Source organism: Eptatretus burgeri, unplaced genomic scaffold (assembly GCF_056783735.1).
Source record: "Eptatretus burgeri isolate ZD-2024b unplaced genomic scaffold, Ebu_testis_v1 Ebu_testis_scaffold_3169, whole genome shotgun sequence".
Taxonomy (NCBI): domain Eukaryota; kingdom Metazoa; phylum Chordata; class Myxini; order Myxiniformes; family Myxinidae; genus Eptatretus; species Eptatretus burgeri.
This window is the reverse complement of record NW_028225117.1, coordinates 73,559-91,031: the sequence shown is the minus strand read 5'-3', so window position 1 is coordinate 91,031 and position 17,473 is coordinate 73,559. Positions and strand designations below refer to the sequence as shown.

Sequence of the window (17,473 nt, the reverse complement as noted above, 5' to 3'; positions counted from 1 at the left end):
CTCCTTGAGAATGTAACGTGACCTTCCAGTAACTCCGACCTGGTTCTATCACATCAATCACCTCCTCGAGGATGTAACGTGACCTTCCAGTAACCCCAACCTGGTTCGAGCAGATTAAACACCTTTTCGAGGATGTAACGCGACCTTTCAGTAACCGCTTCCTGGTTCGATCACATCAAACACCTCCTCGAGGATGTATCGTGACCTTCCAGTAACCCCTACCTGGTTCAATCACATCAAACACCTCCTCGAGGATGTAACGTGACCTTCCAGTAACCCCTACCTGGTTCAATCACATCAAACACCTCCTCGAGGATGTAACGTGACCTTCCAGGAACCCCTTCCTGGTTCAATCACATTAAACACCTCATTGAGGATGTAATGTGACCTTCCAGTATCCGCTTCGTGGTTCGATCACATCAAACACCTCCTCGAGGATGTGGCGCGACCTTCCAGTAACCCCTACCTGGTTCAATCACATCAAACACCTCATCGAGGGTGTGGAGCGACCTTCCAGTAACCCCTACCTGGTTCAATCACATCAAACACCTCATCGAGGATGTGGAGCGACCTTCCAGTAACCCCTACATGGTTCAATCACATCAAACACCTCTTCGAGGATGTAACGTGACCTTCCAGGAACCCCTACCTGGTTCAATCACATCAAACTAGGGTGCAGGGGGAGATGTGCAGGGGGAGTGAGGAGAGGTGCAGGGGGAGAGAGGGAGAGGGGTGGGAAGGAGAGGGGGTAGGGGATGAGAGACGGAGAGGGAGTGGGGGATGCGAGAGGGGAGGGGTGGGGGATGAGAGAGGGAGAGGGGGTGGGGGATGAGAGAGGGAGAGGGGTGGGGATGAGAGAGGGAGAGGGGGTGGGGGATCAGAGAGGGAGAGGGGTGGGGGATGAGAGAGGGAGAGGCGGTGGGGGATGAGAGAGGGAGAGGCTGGGGGATGAGAGAGGGGGTGGGGGATGAGAGAGGGAGAGGGGGTAGGGGATGAGAGAGGGAGAGAGGGTGGGGGATGAGAGAGGGAGAGGGGGTGGGGGATGAGAGATGGAGAGGGGTGGGGGATGAGAGAGGGAGAGGGGGTGGGGGATGAGAGATGGGGTGGGGGATGAGAGAGGGAGAGGGGGTAGGGGATGAGAGAGGGAGAGAGGGTGGGGGTGAGAGAGGGAGAGGGGGTGGGGAATGAGAGAGGGAGAGGGGGTGGGGGATGAGAGAGGGAGAGGGGTGGGGATGAGAGAGGGAGAGGGGTGGGGGATGAGAGAAGGAGAGGGGGTGGGGGATGAGAGAGGGGGTGGGGATGAGAGAGGGGGTGGGGGATGAGAGAGGGGGTGGGGGATGAGAGAGGGAGAGGGGGTAGGGGATGAGAGAGGGAGAGAGGGTGGGGGATGAGAGAGGGAGAGGGGGTGGGGGATGAGAGAGGGAGAGGGGTGGGGGATGAGAGAGGGAGAGGGGTGGGGGTGAGAGAGGAAGAGGCGGTGGGGGATGAGAGAGGGAGAGGGGGTGGAGGATGAGAGAGGGGTGGGGGATGAGAGAGGAGGAGGGGGTAGGGGATGAGAGAGTGAGAGAGGGTGGGGGATGAGAAAGGGAGAGTGGTGGGGGATGAGAGAGGGAGAGGGGGTGAGGGATGAGTGAGGGAGAGGGGTGGGGGTGAGAGAGGGAGAGGGGGTGGGGGATGAGAGAGGGAGAGGGTTTTTGTGTTCGGTCATTCAGCATAACATATTGTTACGGCTGTGGAAATTCGCATTACACCATAAAGGGCCCTCAGGTGAGATATCTCCATAGGTACATGTGTGGTTAGCCCAAACCCGTTGTATAGAGGGAATTTATGTGATCCATCCGGGCTGCGACGCTTTGAGTTAGTGGTTTTTCTTTCTCTATCTTTTATTTCAAACAAACAGCATCTCAATAACCACGCCATCCCCGCCACAGCGCCAACCACACAACGACGCCACACCACCAGCTTCACCTTTACTTTCACAACTTCATCCCACATCATCGCTTCTACGGCCATTCCCGCACCACCTGTGAACACTGAATGTCGGGCTGTCTCGGGCCCGTTCGGCGATTGGTGCCAAAAACGCACCGAGCCGCGAGCGCGAATGGCGGCCTTTCCGAGGGGAAATTCGGATCAGGAATGCTTCACGCCCACTTCTCCTCCGTCCAATGGGCAAGCGTGAGGCGGCTTGGCCCAGCCTCCAGGCACGTGGAGGTGAATTCCGTCTAGGTCCGTCTATGCAAATTTTAGGATCAGGGGAGGTTCACGCCCATTTTTGCCCGACCAATGGCTGACCGGGGGGGGGGGGCGGTGTGGCCCCGCCTCCAATTGCGTCCTGATCCGTGAATTTGCATATCGGCGCCTCCTGAGCGCTATAATGGTGCGAGCGGAAGGCGACTCGCGCGATGGAGTTGGCGCTGGAGTTGAGAGAGGGCAGGAGAGTGTGTCGTCGAGGAGTTGCTTTTGGAGACAAGGAGCGTTGCGTTGGTGGAGTCGAGTCGAGTGCGCGCGGTGGAGCTGCAGGCAAGGGAGCTCGGGTCCGAGGCAAGGAGGGTGGCGGTCGGCGACGAGGTTGCGGTGTGGGGGATCGCTCGTCTCGTCGCGGGACCCAACCCATCCAGCCACTCCCCTCCCCCAGGGCATCAACAATTTCCCCTTCCCCCCCGCGCTGAGATAGTGCAAAAGGGGGCCCCGTTCCTCCCCCACCCCAAACGTGGTGCCAACAAGCACGCCAGGGGCCCGGAGTCAGAGCACAGCGGCGTGGACACTTTGCGGCTTGCCCGCCAACGCGTCACGAGGACGCGGGTAAGACCTCCCCGGTCTCGCGGACCTGGCCGCTCCTCCAGGCCCCGCGCACATTTGGCCTACAGGCCTGTCTGCCTCCTTGTCTGTGAGGGTGGCTTCTTTCTTTTGCTTTTGTGTAAATGTGTGTTGGCGCCGTCTTTCAAGTAGAACTGTGTAAGTGTTGCCATGTGTACGCGTTAGTCGGTTGTATTACATTTGCTTTATGTGCATTTCGATTCTGTATGGCTGTATATACGTGCTTTCCGTGTGCCGCGGAATAAAATGCTTGCTTGTTGAACTGTGCCCGTTTCGCTTCGTTTTTTCTCTATTGACTCTCCATCCTGCTTCACGTAAGGGGTTCGTAGTGGGTGCCACATCCTGGTAATTAATCGGAACCGTCAAGGCCGACGATAACACCGCTCGGTTATCACTGTAGCAGGGAACGGACCGCTTAAGCGGTTCGTGTCCGGAGTCGGCCTGTGGCGTGGTCCGATCGCCCGGTCGACCATTCGCGCAGGTACTTAGGTAGATCAAATTTGGCGAGCAACCCTATCCTGTGCGGGTGGGCAATTGGCAAGATGGTGGTGAGGTTAAACCCCCACCCGTGACTAGCTCCCGGCGTTGTTTCGAGAGGGTCACGACTGAATTGTCCGTCCAGTGGGAGACGTGCCGCAATTCGAGTTACGTGGCCGTTCGCACGCCGGCAGGCGCGAATTCGCAACAATATTGTCTTTGTGAACTCCACCTGCAACCCTCACCTTTCACTTTTTCCTGCCCCCCTCCCCCACCCCTCTCTCTGTCCCTTCCTCACTCCCCCTCCTAATAAAATGCAGTATTCTCCTCCCACACCTCTGTATCTCTCTCGCTGTCTCTGTCTGTGTGTCTCTCTCTCACCACCTCTTCGCACCCCTCCCTCCCGCAGTGTGGAGCAACGTTTGGTGAGGCATCGCCCCCCCCATCCCTCGCTCGTATCCCCCATCCTAGGTCCCCCTTCTTCACCCATTCCCAGCTTCCCCTCTCTCATCCCTCTTTCCTCTTCCCTCCCTTCCCTCCATCAGCTGCCTCCTTAACCCCTCCCTGCTTCCTCTCCCTCCTCTCTCTCTTTCTCCCTCTTTCCCTCCCCCCCTCCATATCCCAGCCAGCCAAGTGACGGGTTGTATTTGCTCATCTATACGACTAGTACGGTCCCGTAGGGGCGGGCCCGTAGTGGCGGGCCCGAAGGTGCGTGCCCGTAGGTGAGTGCCAGTATGTGCAGTCCTCTCTTGCCCCTCTCCCCCCTCTCTGGCCCCCCACTCTCATCCCCTCTCTCGCCCCCTCTCCCCCTAGTCTCGCCCTTCATCTCTCTCCCCTCTCTTGCCCCCTCTCTCCCCCCACTCACATCCTCTCTCTCCCCGAGCCTCCCTCCCTCTCTTGCCCCCTCTCTCTCCCTCCCTCTCTCTCCCTCCCTCTCTTGCCCCCTCTCTCCCCCGAGTCTCGCCCTTCCTCTCTCCCCCTCCTCTCTCGCCCCTCTCTCTCGCCCCCACTCTCATCCCCCCTCTCCCGTCCCCCTCTCTCGCAGATATTGGTCGACAGATAAATTGCCGTAACTTGGGAACCGCTCATCCGATTAATATCAAACCTCGAAAAGGCACATCCGCGGGTCCCCAGCAATATTCCTGGGAAGTTTCAATCAGATCAGACCGTCAATCGTGCAAAAAAAGGAAAATAAAAAATAAATAAATATATAAATATTAATTGTGACGTCATTCGTGACGTCATAGCACCGTGTCTTGTCATTGGTCGACAGATAAATGGCCGTAACTTGGGAACCGCTTCTCCGATTAATATTGTTCCGAATTTCGATCCGCCCGGCGTGTGATCGGCCACGTAACTCAAATCGCGACCGCGTCGCCCACCGGAACGGACATTTCAGTCCTGACCCTCTGTGGAACGACCGCCAGGAGCTAGTCACGGGTGGGTCTTTCGACCACACCACAATCGTGCCAATCGGCCACCCGCGCAGGATAGGGTTGTTCGCCAAACTCGACCTACCTCAGTACCTGCGCGAGTAGTTAACCGGGCATTCGTATCTCGCCGCTGGCCGGCCCAGGACACGAACCGCTTAAGCGGTCCGTTCCGTGCTTCAGTGATAACCGAGCGAGCAGTGTTATCGCCGGCCCCGACGGACGTGATTATTTACCGGGTGCTTACACCCCTCTACCAATTCCTTCCGTGATGCAAGATGGAACTTTCAAACAAGGGAAAGGACGCAACGAAACGGGGAACAGTTCAACAAGCACATTTATTGCACACTCAGACAAGCACTATTTTACAGCCATACAGAAAATCATGCACGCATAACAGTGAAAGCAATGAAAGCAAGCAAAGGCAGAGTTACAACCGAATAAAGTGTCTTTATTTCACACGCACACTTAGACAATTCTACTTATAAGACGGCGCCACCACATGCATTTACACAAAAGCAAAGGAAAAAGCCACCCTCAAAGGTAAGTGTGGCAGACAGGTTCGTGGACCAAATGTGCATGGAACCTGGATGAGCGGCTAGATCCACGAGACCGAAGGGTCTTACCAGCGCCCTCGTGGCGCGATGGCGGGCAACCCGCGATGTCAGCGTAGCTGCGCCTGGCTTCGTGCCCCTGGCGTGGCCGGTGAGCTCTCTCCGGCGTTCTCCGCGCAGGCACGTGTTTCACCGTCGGCACCACGTTGGGGAGGGGAACGGACGGGGTTACCGGCGCTTTCTTCGCGCGGAGCTCGGTAAGGGAGAGGGGAATTGCTGACGCTCCGTCCAACGGGTTGACGCTCTGGACCACACTGGCTCTGGCGAACTCCTCTTGGCTCTGGCCTCTATTACGCCCCTTCTCCGGCGGCGGTCCCCACTCAACCCTCTGGTTCGCCTCTGAGCCCTCCTCCGCGTCCCTGCTCCACTCAGCAACTCGCCCTCCTCGCCCCTCAACTTTGACCTGAGCTCCGAGCTCCTTCCTCTCCGTCGATCGGCCCCCGTCTGCCTTTCCCCGTCTGCTTCGAGCTCCGTCCACCTACTGTGCACCACCGACACTGCTGCACCGACACTGCCGCCGTCTGCCTCTTCGAGCTCCGACCTGTTCTCCGACCACTCCAGACTGCCACTCTCCAGACCCGACTTGACTGCCTCGAGCTGCGTTGTGCTCGCGCTTATATAAGCCAGGGGTAGAGTGCATATATAAATTTGTGGATCACAGCGGGTTTGGAGGCGGGGCTGCACCACCTGATGCTCAGCCATTGGATGGATGAAAAGTGAGCGTGAATCATTCCTGATCCGATTTCTTCTTCGAAAGGATCCCATTCACAACCCATGTCATGACGTTCGGTAGAAAGGCGAAGGTGGTGGGAGTTTGCTGTGGTGGTTTGGGAGTGGTGTTGGTGGTGGCGATTTGGTTGTTGGCGGGCATCGTTTGAGAGTGGGGGTGAGACGATGTTTGCAGGGTGGGGTTATCGAGGTGAAGGGGCGGAAGGTGGTGGTGGGTTGGTGTAGTTGTTTGGGGGCGTTGTTGGTGGTGGCGATTTGGTTGTTGGGGGATAATTGGTCCAAAATAACGACAGAGAAAAGAAAAACGGCTATCTCAAAGGATCGCAGCAATGTGAACATGGAAATTCCCTCTAAACAACGGTGGGGAAATCTAACTGCACATATACTTATCGTCATTACTGATCTCAGGTCCTTTCTGGTGGTCTGTGAATTTCCACAGCCATAACAATATCAAACCTTGAAAAGGCACATCCGTGGGTCCCCAGCAATATTCCTGTCAAGTTTCAATCAGATTGGACCGTCAATCATGCAAAAAAAAGTCAAAAAATAATAATAATAAATAAATAAACATTAATTGTGACGTCATTCGTGACGTCATAGCACCGTGTCTTGTCATTGGTCGACAGATTAATGGCCGTAACTTGGGAACCGCTCGTCCGATTGAAAAGGCACATCTGCGGGCCCGGCAATATTCCTGGCAAGTTTCAATCCGATCGGCAGTCGTCGAGAAACTGCAGTCGCAGACAAACAGACAGACAGACACACACACACATACACACACAGATTGCTGGAATTTGACTTCACGAATGACGTCACAATGCTTCCTCTTTTTCACAAATCAAGAGAGGGATTCATAGTATAGATATAGTATAGATACTATATACAGATACGTCTTAGAGTATAGGACAATAGATACTGTTACGAATACGATACGTGCGATCGGCCCTTAACTCGAATGGCGACCGCGTCGCCAACCTGAACGGACAATTCAGTTGTGACCCTCCGGGAACTACCGTCAGGAGCCAGTCAGGGGTGGGGGTTTAACCTCACCACAACTCAGTCCGCATTCTACCTGCGCGAAATAGGGTCCGATCGCCGAAAGGTCGATTTACCTAAGTACCCGCGCGGATAACGTACTGAGGAGTTGTACCACGCCACAGGTCGACTCCGGACACGAACCGCTTAAGCGGCTCATTCCGTACTACAGGGATAACCGAGCGGAGTTATCGTCGACCTTGATGGTTCAGATTAGTTACCGGGTGTTTTAAAACCCACTATTAATCCCTTACGTGATGCAAGATGGAGATTCAAACAAAGGAAAGGACACAGCGAAACGGGGAACAATCAGACGAGCACACTTTTATTTCGGAAACACGGAAGGCACGTATATTACGGTCAAGCAAGGACTCACAATAAAAGCAAGAACAAAATGCAGAGCTACAACCGAATATAATTATTACACTGGGACACTTAAACAATTCCACTTGATGGACTGGCGCCACACATACATGTTTACACAGAACCCAAAAGAAATGCAAGTCGCGACTTCCCTTTGTGTGTCGAGTCCTTCTCTCGTGACCGCAACTCCGAGCTCCTCCGGCGTGGTCCGCGAGCTCGTGCCTCACGCCGCACGTGTGGTCCGCTCGACAGCACGGACGGGGTTTTGGGGAACGGACGGGGTTTTCCGGCACTATCTCCGCGCTCGCTCACAGGATTCCAGGGCTCGCACGAGGATCGAGGGCTCGGCAGGAACAACAAGCTCGCCAGGATCAAAAAGGCTTGCGCAAGGAACAGGAACAAGAAGAAGAAGACCTTGCAGGAACAACTAGCAGACGACCCAAACCAGAAGACCAACACGAACCCTCCTCGTCCGCCCCTTTTGTAGCACTTGGCTCCGCCCTTCGCCCCGCCCCGTTTCTGGCTCCACCTCCCTCTGGAAGCTTCCCAAAAAGGGGCGTGTCCTCTCGTTCCACCCTCCCCGCGCCGTGCGGGAGACGAAGAAAGTCAGTTTGGGATCGGGGCCAGAGAATTATTCCCCCAAAATCAGGCCCCCACCTTTTTCACCTTTGACCTCTGGCCCAAATCGCACCTCCCCCATGCCAAAGCGCGGGAAAAGCAGAAGGGAAAATCCCACAGGCGTTGTTGGTTTTCTTCCCCACGCGCCTACGACGAGGGAAGGAAGATTCGGGTGGGAGATGCCCCTTCGCACCCCGGCCGCCGCTGCCACTCAGCCCTCCCATCCGTCCCGCGGAGATCGTGACCGCACGGTGCTCGTTGAATGGCGAGTGGCGAAGATGTGGTAGCGTAGTTGTGGAAGGTGGCATCGTGGTGTGAATGGCGTGATTGTTAGCGTCGTGTAGCGAATGGCGTGATCGTTGAGATGTTGGTTGTGGCGATGTTCGTTGTTGTTCTTGCACCAAATTAACGACAGCAAAAGAAAAACGACAAACTGAAGAATCGCAGCCCGAATTGATCAAATATATTCCCTCTAAACAACGGGTTTGGGCTCACTACACATGAACTTACCGATACATCTCACCTGAGGACCCTTTATGGTGTAATGCGAATTTCCACAGCCGTAACACTACTCCCTCCCCTTTTTACAGACTCGTCCCGAGTCATCAAATTCTCATGTACCATCATGTGTAGTTCTCCCCTAATACGTTTTACCTTCGGATCCCTGAGTTCGACATTTAGTGTATTCGTGTCCCCAAAATAAATAACCTGAGGGCTGAGTAACTAACACACAAACACACTCACTCAGACGACTTAAATAATATTGCCGGCGCGAGACAGACATGCCGGGGCGCACTCATATGTACAATACATCTTAACCTTATAATTTACACTATTCCATGGCCCAGGATCAATGGACTCTGCAAAGAGAAAAGCAGTAAGCAGGGAGGCAGGCTGCTCGCATGCAGTCTCTGGCTCATGAAATGCAGGCGCGGGGAACGTGGTCGGCTGCACACACGCAGTCCAAGGCCTCCCCCTTTGAAATGAACGCAGTGAACCACAACGGTGCATGGGCTGCACAAACGCAGTCTCCGTGCCAGCTCAAATAGCACGCAATGAACACAACGGCGCATGTATGGATGGACGGATGAATGGATAGATGGATGGATGGACGCAAACACGGTGCACGTGCCGCCACTGCAGGCCCGTGTTGTAGCTGCCAACAGGGCAGTCCCTGCAAATTTGCGCGAGGATCCTGGCGCACATGGCAATGCAAAAGGGGGGGGAAATGCAGAACAGAACGGGGGCAAAAGATGACGAGGGCAGTAGGCATGGATGGCAAAGGGAGCAGGCAAGGCATAGCAAAACAGGGCCGCTGTAGCAAACGCAGCCAGCAGTGAAGCTGACCGGCACAGGCCTTGCAGTAAAACAGCCGGCAGACGGTCGACCGGCACAGGCCTTGCAGTAAACAGCCAGCCGATGAAGTGGCCGGCACAGGCCTTGGAGTAAAACAGCCGGCAGACGATCCGGCCGGCACAGGCCTTGCAGTAAAACAGCAGGAAGATTCGGGCGGGAGATGCTCCTTCGCACCCCGGCCGCCACTGCCACTCCGCCCCTCCCATCCGTCCTGCGGAGATCGTGACCGCACGGTGCTCGCTGAATGGCGAGTGGCGAAGATGTGGTGGAGTAGTTTTGGAAGGTGGCATCGTGGTGTGAATGGTGTGATTGTTGGCGTCGTGTAGCGAATGGCGTGATCGCTGAGATGTTGGTTGTGGGGATGTTCGTTGTTGTTCTTGCACCAAATTAACGACAGCAAAAGAAAAATTACTAACTGAAGAATCGCAGCCCGAATGGATCACATATATTCCCTCTAAACAACGGGTTTGGGCTGACTACACATGAACTTACCGATATATCTCACCTGAGGACCCTTTCTGGTGTAATGCGAATTTCCACAGCCGTAACAATACTATAAGAGAGCCGCATGTCTGCATGTCTGTGTGTTTGTGTCTGCATGTCTGTGTGTTTGTGTCTGCATGTCTGTGTGTGTGTCTGTATGTCTGTGTGTGTGTCTGCCTGTCTGTGTGTGTGTGTCTGTGTGTGTGTGTGTGTGTGTGTGTGTGTGTGTGTGTGTGTCTGTGTGTCTGCATGTCTGTGTGCGTGTTTGTGCATCCGTGTGTCTGTGTTTGCGTGTCTGCATGTCCGTGTGTCTGTGTGTCCGTATGTCCCCATTTTCCTCAGAGATAACCAAACGAATCTTCATCAAACTTTCAGAGGTTCATCAGTGAGGACCAAAAACGTTTTGGGCAAAAAAACCCAAAACAATTGAGACGAGATTTAAATTTTTTTTATTATTATTACCTTCGCATTCTGCGAAAGGTTATGTTTTGGTCGGCGTGTATTTATTTATTTATTTATTTATTTATTTATTTATTTGTAATCTTGTGATTCGTATAACTCAAAAAGTATTAAACCGAATTGCATGAAATTTGGTGGGATAATTGGTTATTAGCCAGGAAGCATTCGATTAGATTTTGGGATCGTTCGGGTCAAAGGTCAAGGTCAAGGTCACGAAAAGGTCAAAATCGTCTTTTTACGATAACACGGTCAATTTTTATTCAATTTGCATGCAACTAACGCCAAAATGTTCAGAATTCAACGCCTCATCTTATGATATGCAATATGACACAATGACGCCCATACTCTTGTTACCGGTTAGGGGTCAAAGGTCAGGGGGGTCACGACCTTGAAAAATATGCGGTTTTTGTCATAACGCGGTCAATTCTTGTCCGCTTTACATGAACCCAGCACCAAAATGTTCAGAATTTAATGCCCAATCTTGAGACACAATGACGTCAGAACACATGTCACCGGTTGGGGTAAAATGTCGGGGGGGGTCACGCCCTTGAAAAATATGCGGTTTTTGGCATAACTCAGTCAATTCTTATTCGATTTGCATGAAACCAGCATCAAACGATATTACCTTCTCTTGTTGAAACGTTGTATTCACCGAGCTTGCGAGTGAAGACTCGCCAAAACGACGTGAGTTGATTGTTGTTTAGTCTGTAGCCCCCGAAAGTCGGGGGGGGGTCATGACATTATAGATATGTGGTTTGTGACATAAGACCATTCATATGAAACCAGTTCCCCACACTCATACCAAGAACAAAAAAGTAGTGGCGGCGAAGGTATGCGCTCTATGAGTGCCCGTTCTAGTTATTATAATAACTCGTGCGTGCCCGAAGGTGCGTGCCTGTAGGTGCGTGCCCGTCGGTGCATGCCAGTATGTGCAGCTTCGTTCCTTCGCTCTCGTAAACGACTGGATTGGGGCATTTTTTCAATTAGATCGGACCAACCGTATCATAAATGGCCATAACTTGGGAAACACCTTGGAAACATATTCAGGTGCCCAGCGTCAATTGTGACGTCATATCAAACGAAGAAGAAGAATAATTGTGACGCCTCCTCTCTCTCGCCCCCTCCTCTCCACCTCTCTCTCACCCCTCTCTCCCGCCCCCACTCTCACCCCCCCTCTCACATCCCCTCTCCTGTCCCCCTCTCTTGCCACCGCCTCTCTCCCCCTCTCTTGAATTGTGACACCCCCTATCTCTCACCCCCTCTCTCCCTCCCCTCTCTTGCCCTCCTCTCTCCCCCTCCTCTCTCGCCCCCACTCTCACCCCCTCTCCCGTCCCCTTTCTCACCACCTCCTCTCTCCCCCTCTCTTGAATTGTGACGCCCTTCTCTCTCACCCCTCCCCTCTCTCCGCTCTCTCTCACCCCCTCTCTCCCCCTCTCTCCTCCCCTCTCCCCCTCCTCTATCGCCCCTCTCTCCCTCCCCTCTCACCCCCCACACTCTAGCCCCACTCTCTCCCCTCCTCTCTTCCCCCTCCTCCTTCGCCCTCTCTCTGTAAATGTATTCACAAATGTCTACCAAGCACAACAATTAATTCAAACCTTGGGGAAAAAAACAACATTCAAACCCTTAGGAAACAGCTGTTTCCCTTGGGAAAATTAAAACCTTGGGATTAATTAATAATTTGAACAATTAATTCAAACCTTGGGATTAATTAATAATTTGAACAATTAATTCAAACCTTGGGAAAAGACAGCTTTCAAACCCTTGGGAAACAGCTGTTTCCCTTGGGAAAATTCAAATCTTGGGATTAATTAATAATTTGAACAATTAATTCAAACCTTGGGAAAAAAACAGCTTTCAAACCCTTGGGAAACGGCTGTTTCCCTTGGGAAAATTCAATCCTTGGGATTCATTAATAATTTGAACAATTAATTCAAACCTTGGGAAAAAACAGCTTTCAAACCTTGGGTAACACTTGGGAAACAGCTGAAACAGATGAAGAACGATATCAAACCTTGAAAAGGCACATACTCAGGTCCCCAGCGTCGATTGTGACGTCATACAAAACGAAGAAGAAGAATTGTGACGTCAATCGTGCAAAAAAAGCCCCAAAAAACATTAATTGTGACGTCATAGCACCATGTCCTGTCATTGGTTGACAGACATTGGTCATTGTATCACGTTATTCTTTTTATTACTGCCAATTATTGTGCTATTATTATTATTAATATGCTGTTATCATTATTCTGAGATATCTTTGGGATAAAATGGCATGATAAGGTGGAACGACACTTCAGCTGCGATATACCGTATACACCTTTCCAACACTGAAAAAAGCAATAAAATGGCCGTAACTTGGGAACAGCTCGTCGGATTAATATCAAACCTTGAAAAGACACATCCGCGGGTCCCCGGCAATATTCCTGGAAAGTTTCAATCAGACTGGACTGGTGGTTGTCGAGAAACGGCGGTCGCAGGCACACACACACACACACACACACACACACACACACACACACACACACACACACACACACACACACACACACACACACACACACACACACATTGCTGGAATTATAGATAGATAGATAATAATTATTTTAATTGCTCTGTTTTCCTTGAGCCTTTGTAGCTCCGTGAAAGGGAATATAACCTGATCCACGAGCCCATTCCTCCGTACATGTGGGGAAGAGTGTTCGTCCGGCACCAAACAAGGAATAAGAACACCGAGGCTCCACATGGGCTCACATGAGAGCCAGGCTTCTCCCCACCGTAGGGAATCCTACAGAAGCGTGACCACGTGGTCCTCGCAAACGTGGTCACGTGCCCCAGCTGGCACGGGGAACCCACGTGCCGGGATTCAGGTCAGGTCAGGTATGGGAGCATGTGCCAGAACAGCACGTCGCTGCGTCCACTTTCCGCCGGTACTCCAGGGGCCTCCGTCTGGCCATCCCCCAGGCAGATGCCAGGCCCATCCCCATCTCCTTGAGATGATGGTCAACCTGTTGCAACCATGAGGCACGTGGTCGACCCACTGGCCTCCTCCACTCATGAGACTCCCTCGCTGAGAGAATCTGGTGAGCAGGATCAGAGTCAGGAAAACGAGCCACATGTCCATACAGCCGCAACTGACGCTCACGGACTATGCAGGTAACAAATCTCATCCGAGTCTCTCTCAGCAACCGCTCGTTGGACACAAAATCCGACCAGCGATAGCCAAGGATTCTCCGAAGAGACCTGGTACCAAAGGAATTAAGTCTCCGTCTCAGATCCTTGGTCAGAGTCCAAGTCTCGCACCCATAGAGCAAGACTGGAAGTACCAAGGACCTGAAGACTCGGACTTTCGTCCTCCCGCACAGGTACCGGCAGCGCCACACCCCATGATCCAGTGAATCCATGACTCCCCAGGCCCGACCCAGACGTCTATTGACCTCTGACTCGCAGCCAGCAGAGACATGAATATCACTGCCAAGGTAAGTGAATCTCTCCACGACCTCAACATCCTCACCACAAACAGACACAGACAGGACAGCAGCATCCAAGATGTCACCGAAAGCCTGGATCTTAGTTTTGACCCAAGAAACCCGTAATCCCAACGGCTCCGACTCCTCATTCAGCACCTCGAGGGCCCCCAAGAGGATGTCTAAAGTCTCCGCAAAGATGACTGCATCATCTGCAAAGTCAAGGTCCGAGATCTTGACATTCCCAAATGACGCACCGCAACTTGATCTCTCCGACATCCTCCCTAGAATCCAGTCCATACAAGTGCTGAAAAGTGTGGGGGCAAGTACACATCCCTGACGAACTCCAGTAACAACTGGAAATAAGTCAGAGATGGTACCACCACACTTCACAGCACTCTCAGTACCAGAGTAGAGTTCAGACATCAGATCGATCAGTTTTGGTGGCACCCCACGAAGACCAAGAATCCTCCAGAGGACATCCCGATTCACTGAATCGAACACTTTACAGAGATCAACATAGGCTGCAAGCAGCCCCTGCCGAAACTCTCGTCTGCGTTCGGTGAGGACACGAAGTGCAAGGATACGGTCAATCGTTGACCTCTTTGGTGTAAAGCCTGACTGCTCTGGACGCTGGTGCTCAAGCAGATGGTGGCGAACCCTATCGAGAATTATCCGAGCAAAGACCTTGCCCGGCACTGAGAGCAGCGTCACCCCTCGGTAGTTGTTGCAGTCTTGGCGATCACCCTTCCCTTTCCAGAGAGGGACAACAAGGCCCCTCTTCCAGTCAGTTGGGATGATGCCTGTGTTCCAGGCAGAGCACAAAACTGCATGCAACGACACGAGTGCAGCATTTCCACCAGCCTTGAGAAGTTCGGCATGGATGCCACAGATCCCTGGAGCTTTGCCCCGTTTCAACTGGTTCACCGCAGCCCGTGTTTCCACAAGCGTAGGTGGACCACAGTTGATTCGAGGGTCAGCAACAGGGATTGTAACACCCTTGACGTCCAACTCGACAGTTGGGGGATCAGCCTGGTACAACCGCTCAAAGTAACCGGCCCAGCGGGCCTTCACTTCAGACTCCTCTGTTCAGAGCCTACCACTCTCTGCTCGAACTGTAGTGCTCCGAGGGATGGGCTTGGATGAACGTAATGCACGAATTCCCCTGTAAGCGGGACGAGAATCACCTGTCCACAGGTGATGCTCTACCCCCTCACAGATTCCTCGCACATAGGCCTCCTTGTCCACCCTCAGTGCACGTACAGTTTTACGCCTCAGCTCCCTGAACAGCTCAGCTCTGCCATTCAGCCTGGCCCTGCGACTCTGATCAATGGTATCCAGTGTCCCTTGAGAGACAAAATTCTTCTTTGCCCTGCGGTGAGCTCCAAGGCATCCATCGGCAACATCAAGGACGGTGGTCTTGAAGGCGCTCCACAACTCTTCAGGACCCCCCAAAGCACCCAGACCACCCAAGTGTCCACTCAGCCTGTTCGCAAACTCCTCAGCTACTCTCTCATCCCTGAGCTTGGCAACATCCAGCCTCGGCTGGGATGGTACCATTCTCCAGGATTTAAGGTGCAGCTTTAGAGTTGCTACAACAAGCCTGTGGTCAGTATTGAGGAACTGAGCACTCCGGTAGACCCTGCAGTTCTGGATCATCCTCCAACGACCGTCAATGAGGACATGGTCAATCTCCTTTGCCACACCGCCAGCGTTGGAATACCAAGTCCAGCGATGAGCTTGTGGGCGCTGAAACCATGAACCAGCCACCCTAAGTCCATGACTTCTTGCAAAGTCAAGGAACTTAGTGCCATTCTGGTTCATAGTTCCTGACCCATGGGGACCAACACACACCTCATAACCGTCCCTATCAGTTCCAGTCGATGCATTGAAATCCCCCAAGACTAGAAGTGTATCTCGTCTGGGGCACTGATCAACCACAGACTCGAGTGTGGCGTAGAATGCATCCTTCACGGTGAGATCACTCGCCTCAGTCGGAGCATAAACAGAGACCAGGGAAATGACACCTAAGGAGTGACGAATCCTTAATCTCATAATACGCTCGTTGACCGGTGTTACCTCAATTATCATTGGGGTCAGCTTATTGGACACAGCTACAGCAACTCCTTGGGTATGGTAACCATCAGAGCGACCAGACCAATAGTAGGTGTAACCACCCACCATTATCTCGCCGCAATCCGGTCTCCGAACCTCAGAGAGAGCTGCAATCCCGATGTCCAAACGCTTGAGCTCAGATGATAACAGAGACAGGTGATCATCCTCTCTTAGGGATAGGACATTCCAGGCACCCACCCGAAGGGACCGCCTCAGGTTAACCCAAGGAGACCGCCGTTTGGTGGACGACACCTCAGCACCACTCCGACACACTCTCCCGCAATCTGACCCAGGGATGTTACCCCGTGGTTTCCCTCCTATCAAAGATTGGGGGTCCCGAAGGCTTTGCCCCAATCCCGTCATCCGGTGAGCTGCCCTGCGAAGGGAGGCTGCACAGGAGGTACTCCCACGGAGTGGGTTTTCAGATTTTTTTGCGTTTTGCGGAATGAAGGGTTTTACGGTGGCCGGAGTGCAAATCCTGCCACCAACCTCCTAATAAGAAGTGACCCAACTGCAGGAGGACGTCCGCAGACACAGTTGGGCACTAGATATGGATGGCCGTTGGCTCACAAGGAGCTCCCCCGCCCTTTGATTCGTGCCGGGATTCGCGCTTCGGGAAACCAATGAGGATGAGCTGAGTTCATTACTACCACGGCGCAGGCAACGAGCGAGAAAAGGCCGCTCACAGCGCCCTCCTCCTCATCATCATCATCGGTTCATGATGAGGTTTCAACAGAAAATCACGTGATTTCGGAAGAACAGTCTTAACAGAAGACGGTTTCGGTGAAAGAATGGCGAAAGAGACTCCTTTGTGTCCTTTCTCCCTCTCCCGACATTCCTCCCGTTTTATAAAGAGTGTTTCGATTTACTAACCGACCTCACACCGCGACGTACCTCGTCTGTGTCGTTCAAAGGGATCACAGTGGAGCTGCAGCACAACCTCGATGGCGCGCTCGCGGCAAAACAGGAAGTGACGTACACTCGATGGTGAGCTCGCGTAAAAACAAGAAGTGCCGTCACCGCTTCGAGGACGAGTGAAAATGTTTTTTATTTTTAGTGAATTGTGATTTTGCTCGGTTTAAAAACAGCGTTTGTTTTCAACACAATGATCTTGTTGGATCCTCAGCTTGACCCCTTGCTTGACCTCTCTGATCCATTAGCTCTCACAAGCTGACTGAGGGCATCCCCGTGAAGTCACGAAATCCCGCGCCGCTGGAACCGTCATTGACGTGAAGAAGAAGAAGCGTGATTATTAAGCGAAGGCTTGCTGTGTTCGTGTTCGTGAAAAAGAAGAAGAAGAAGAAGAAGAGGAAGCGTGATTTTTAGGCAAAGGCTTGTTGTGTTGTTTTCGTGAAGAAGAAGAAGCATAAGCAGAAGAAGAAGCGTGATTTTTTAGTCGAAGGCTTGTTGTGTTCTTGTTCGTGAAGAAGAAGAAGAAGAAGATGAAGAAGAAGAAGCGAGATTTTTAGGCGAAGGCTTGTTGTGTTCGTGAAGAAGAAGAAGAAGAAGCGTGATT

General features: G+C 52.7%; 1 protein-coding gene across 2 annotated transcripts in view; it reads right to left on the bottom strand.

Annotated features, from left to right (window-relative positions):
• Positions 1-16,955, bottom strand: part of LOC147006484 (uncharacterized) — a 30,296-nt gene extending 13,341 nt beyond the window's left edge. For both annotated transcript variants that reach the window (XM_085868664.1, XM_085868665.1), the window contains exon 1: positions 16,852-16,955. The gene's annotated coding sequence lies outside the window, so the exon portion shown is untranslated. The remainder of the gene's footprint in view (positions 1-16,851) is intronic.
• Positions 16,956-17,473: the final 518 nt, after the last annotated feature.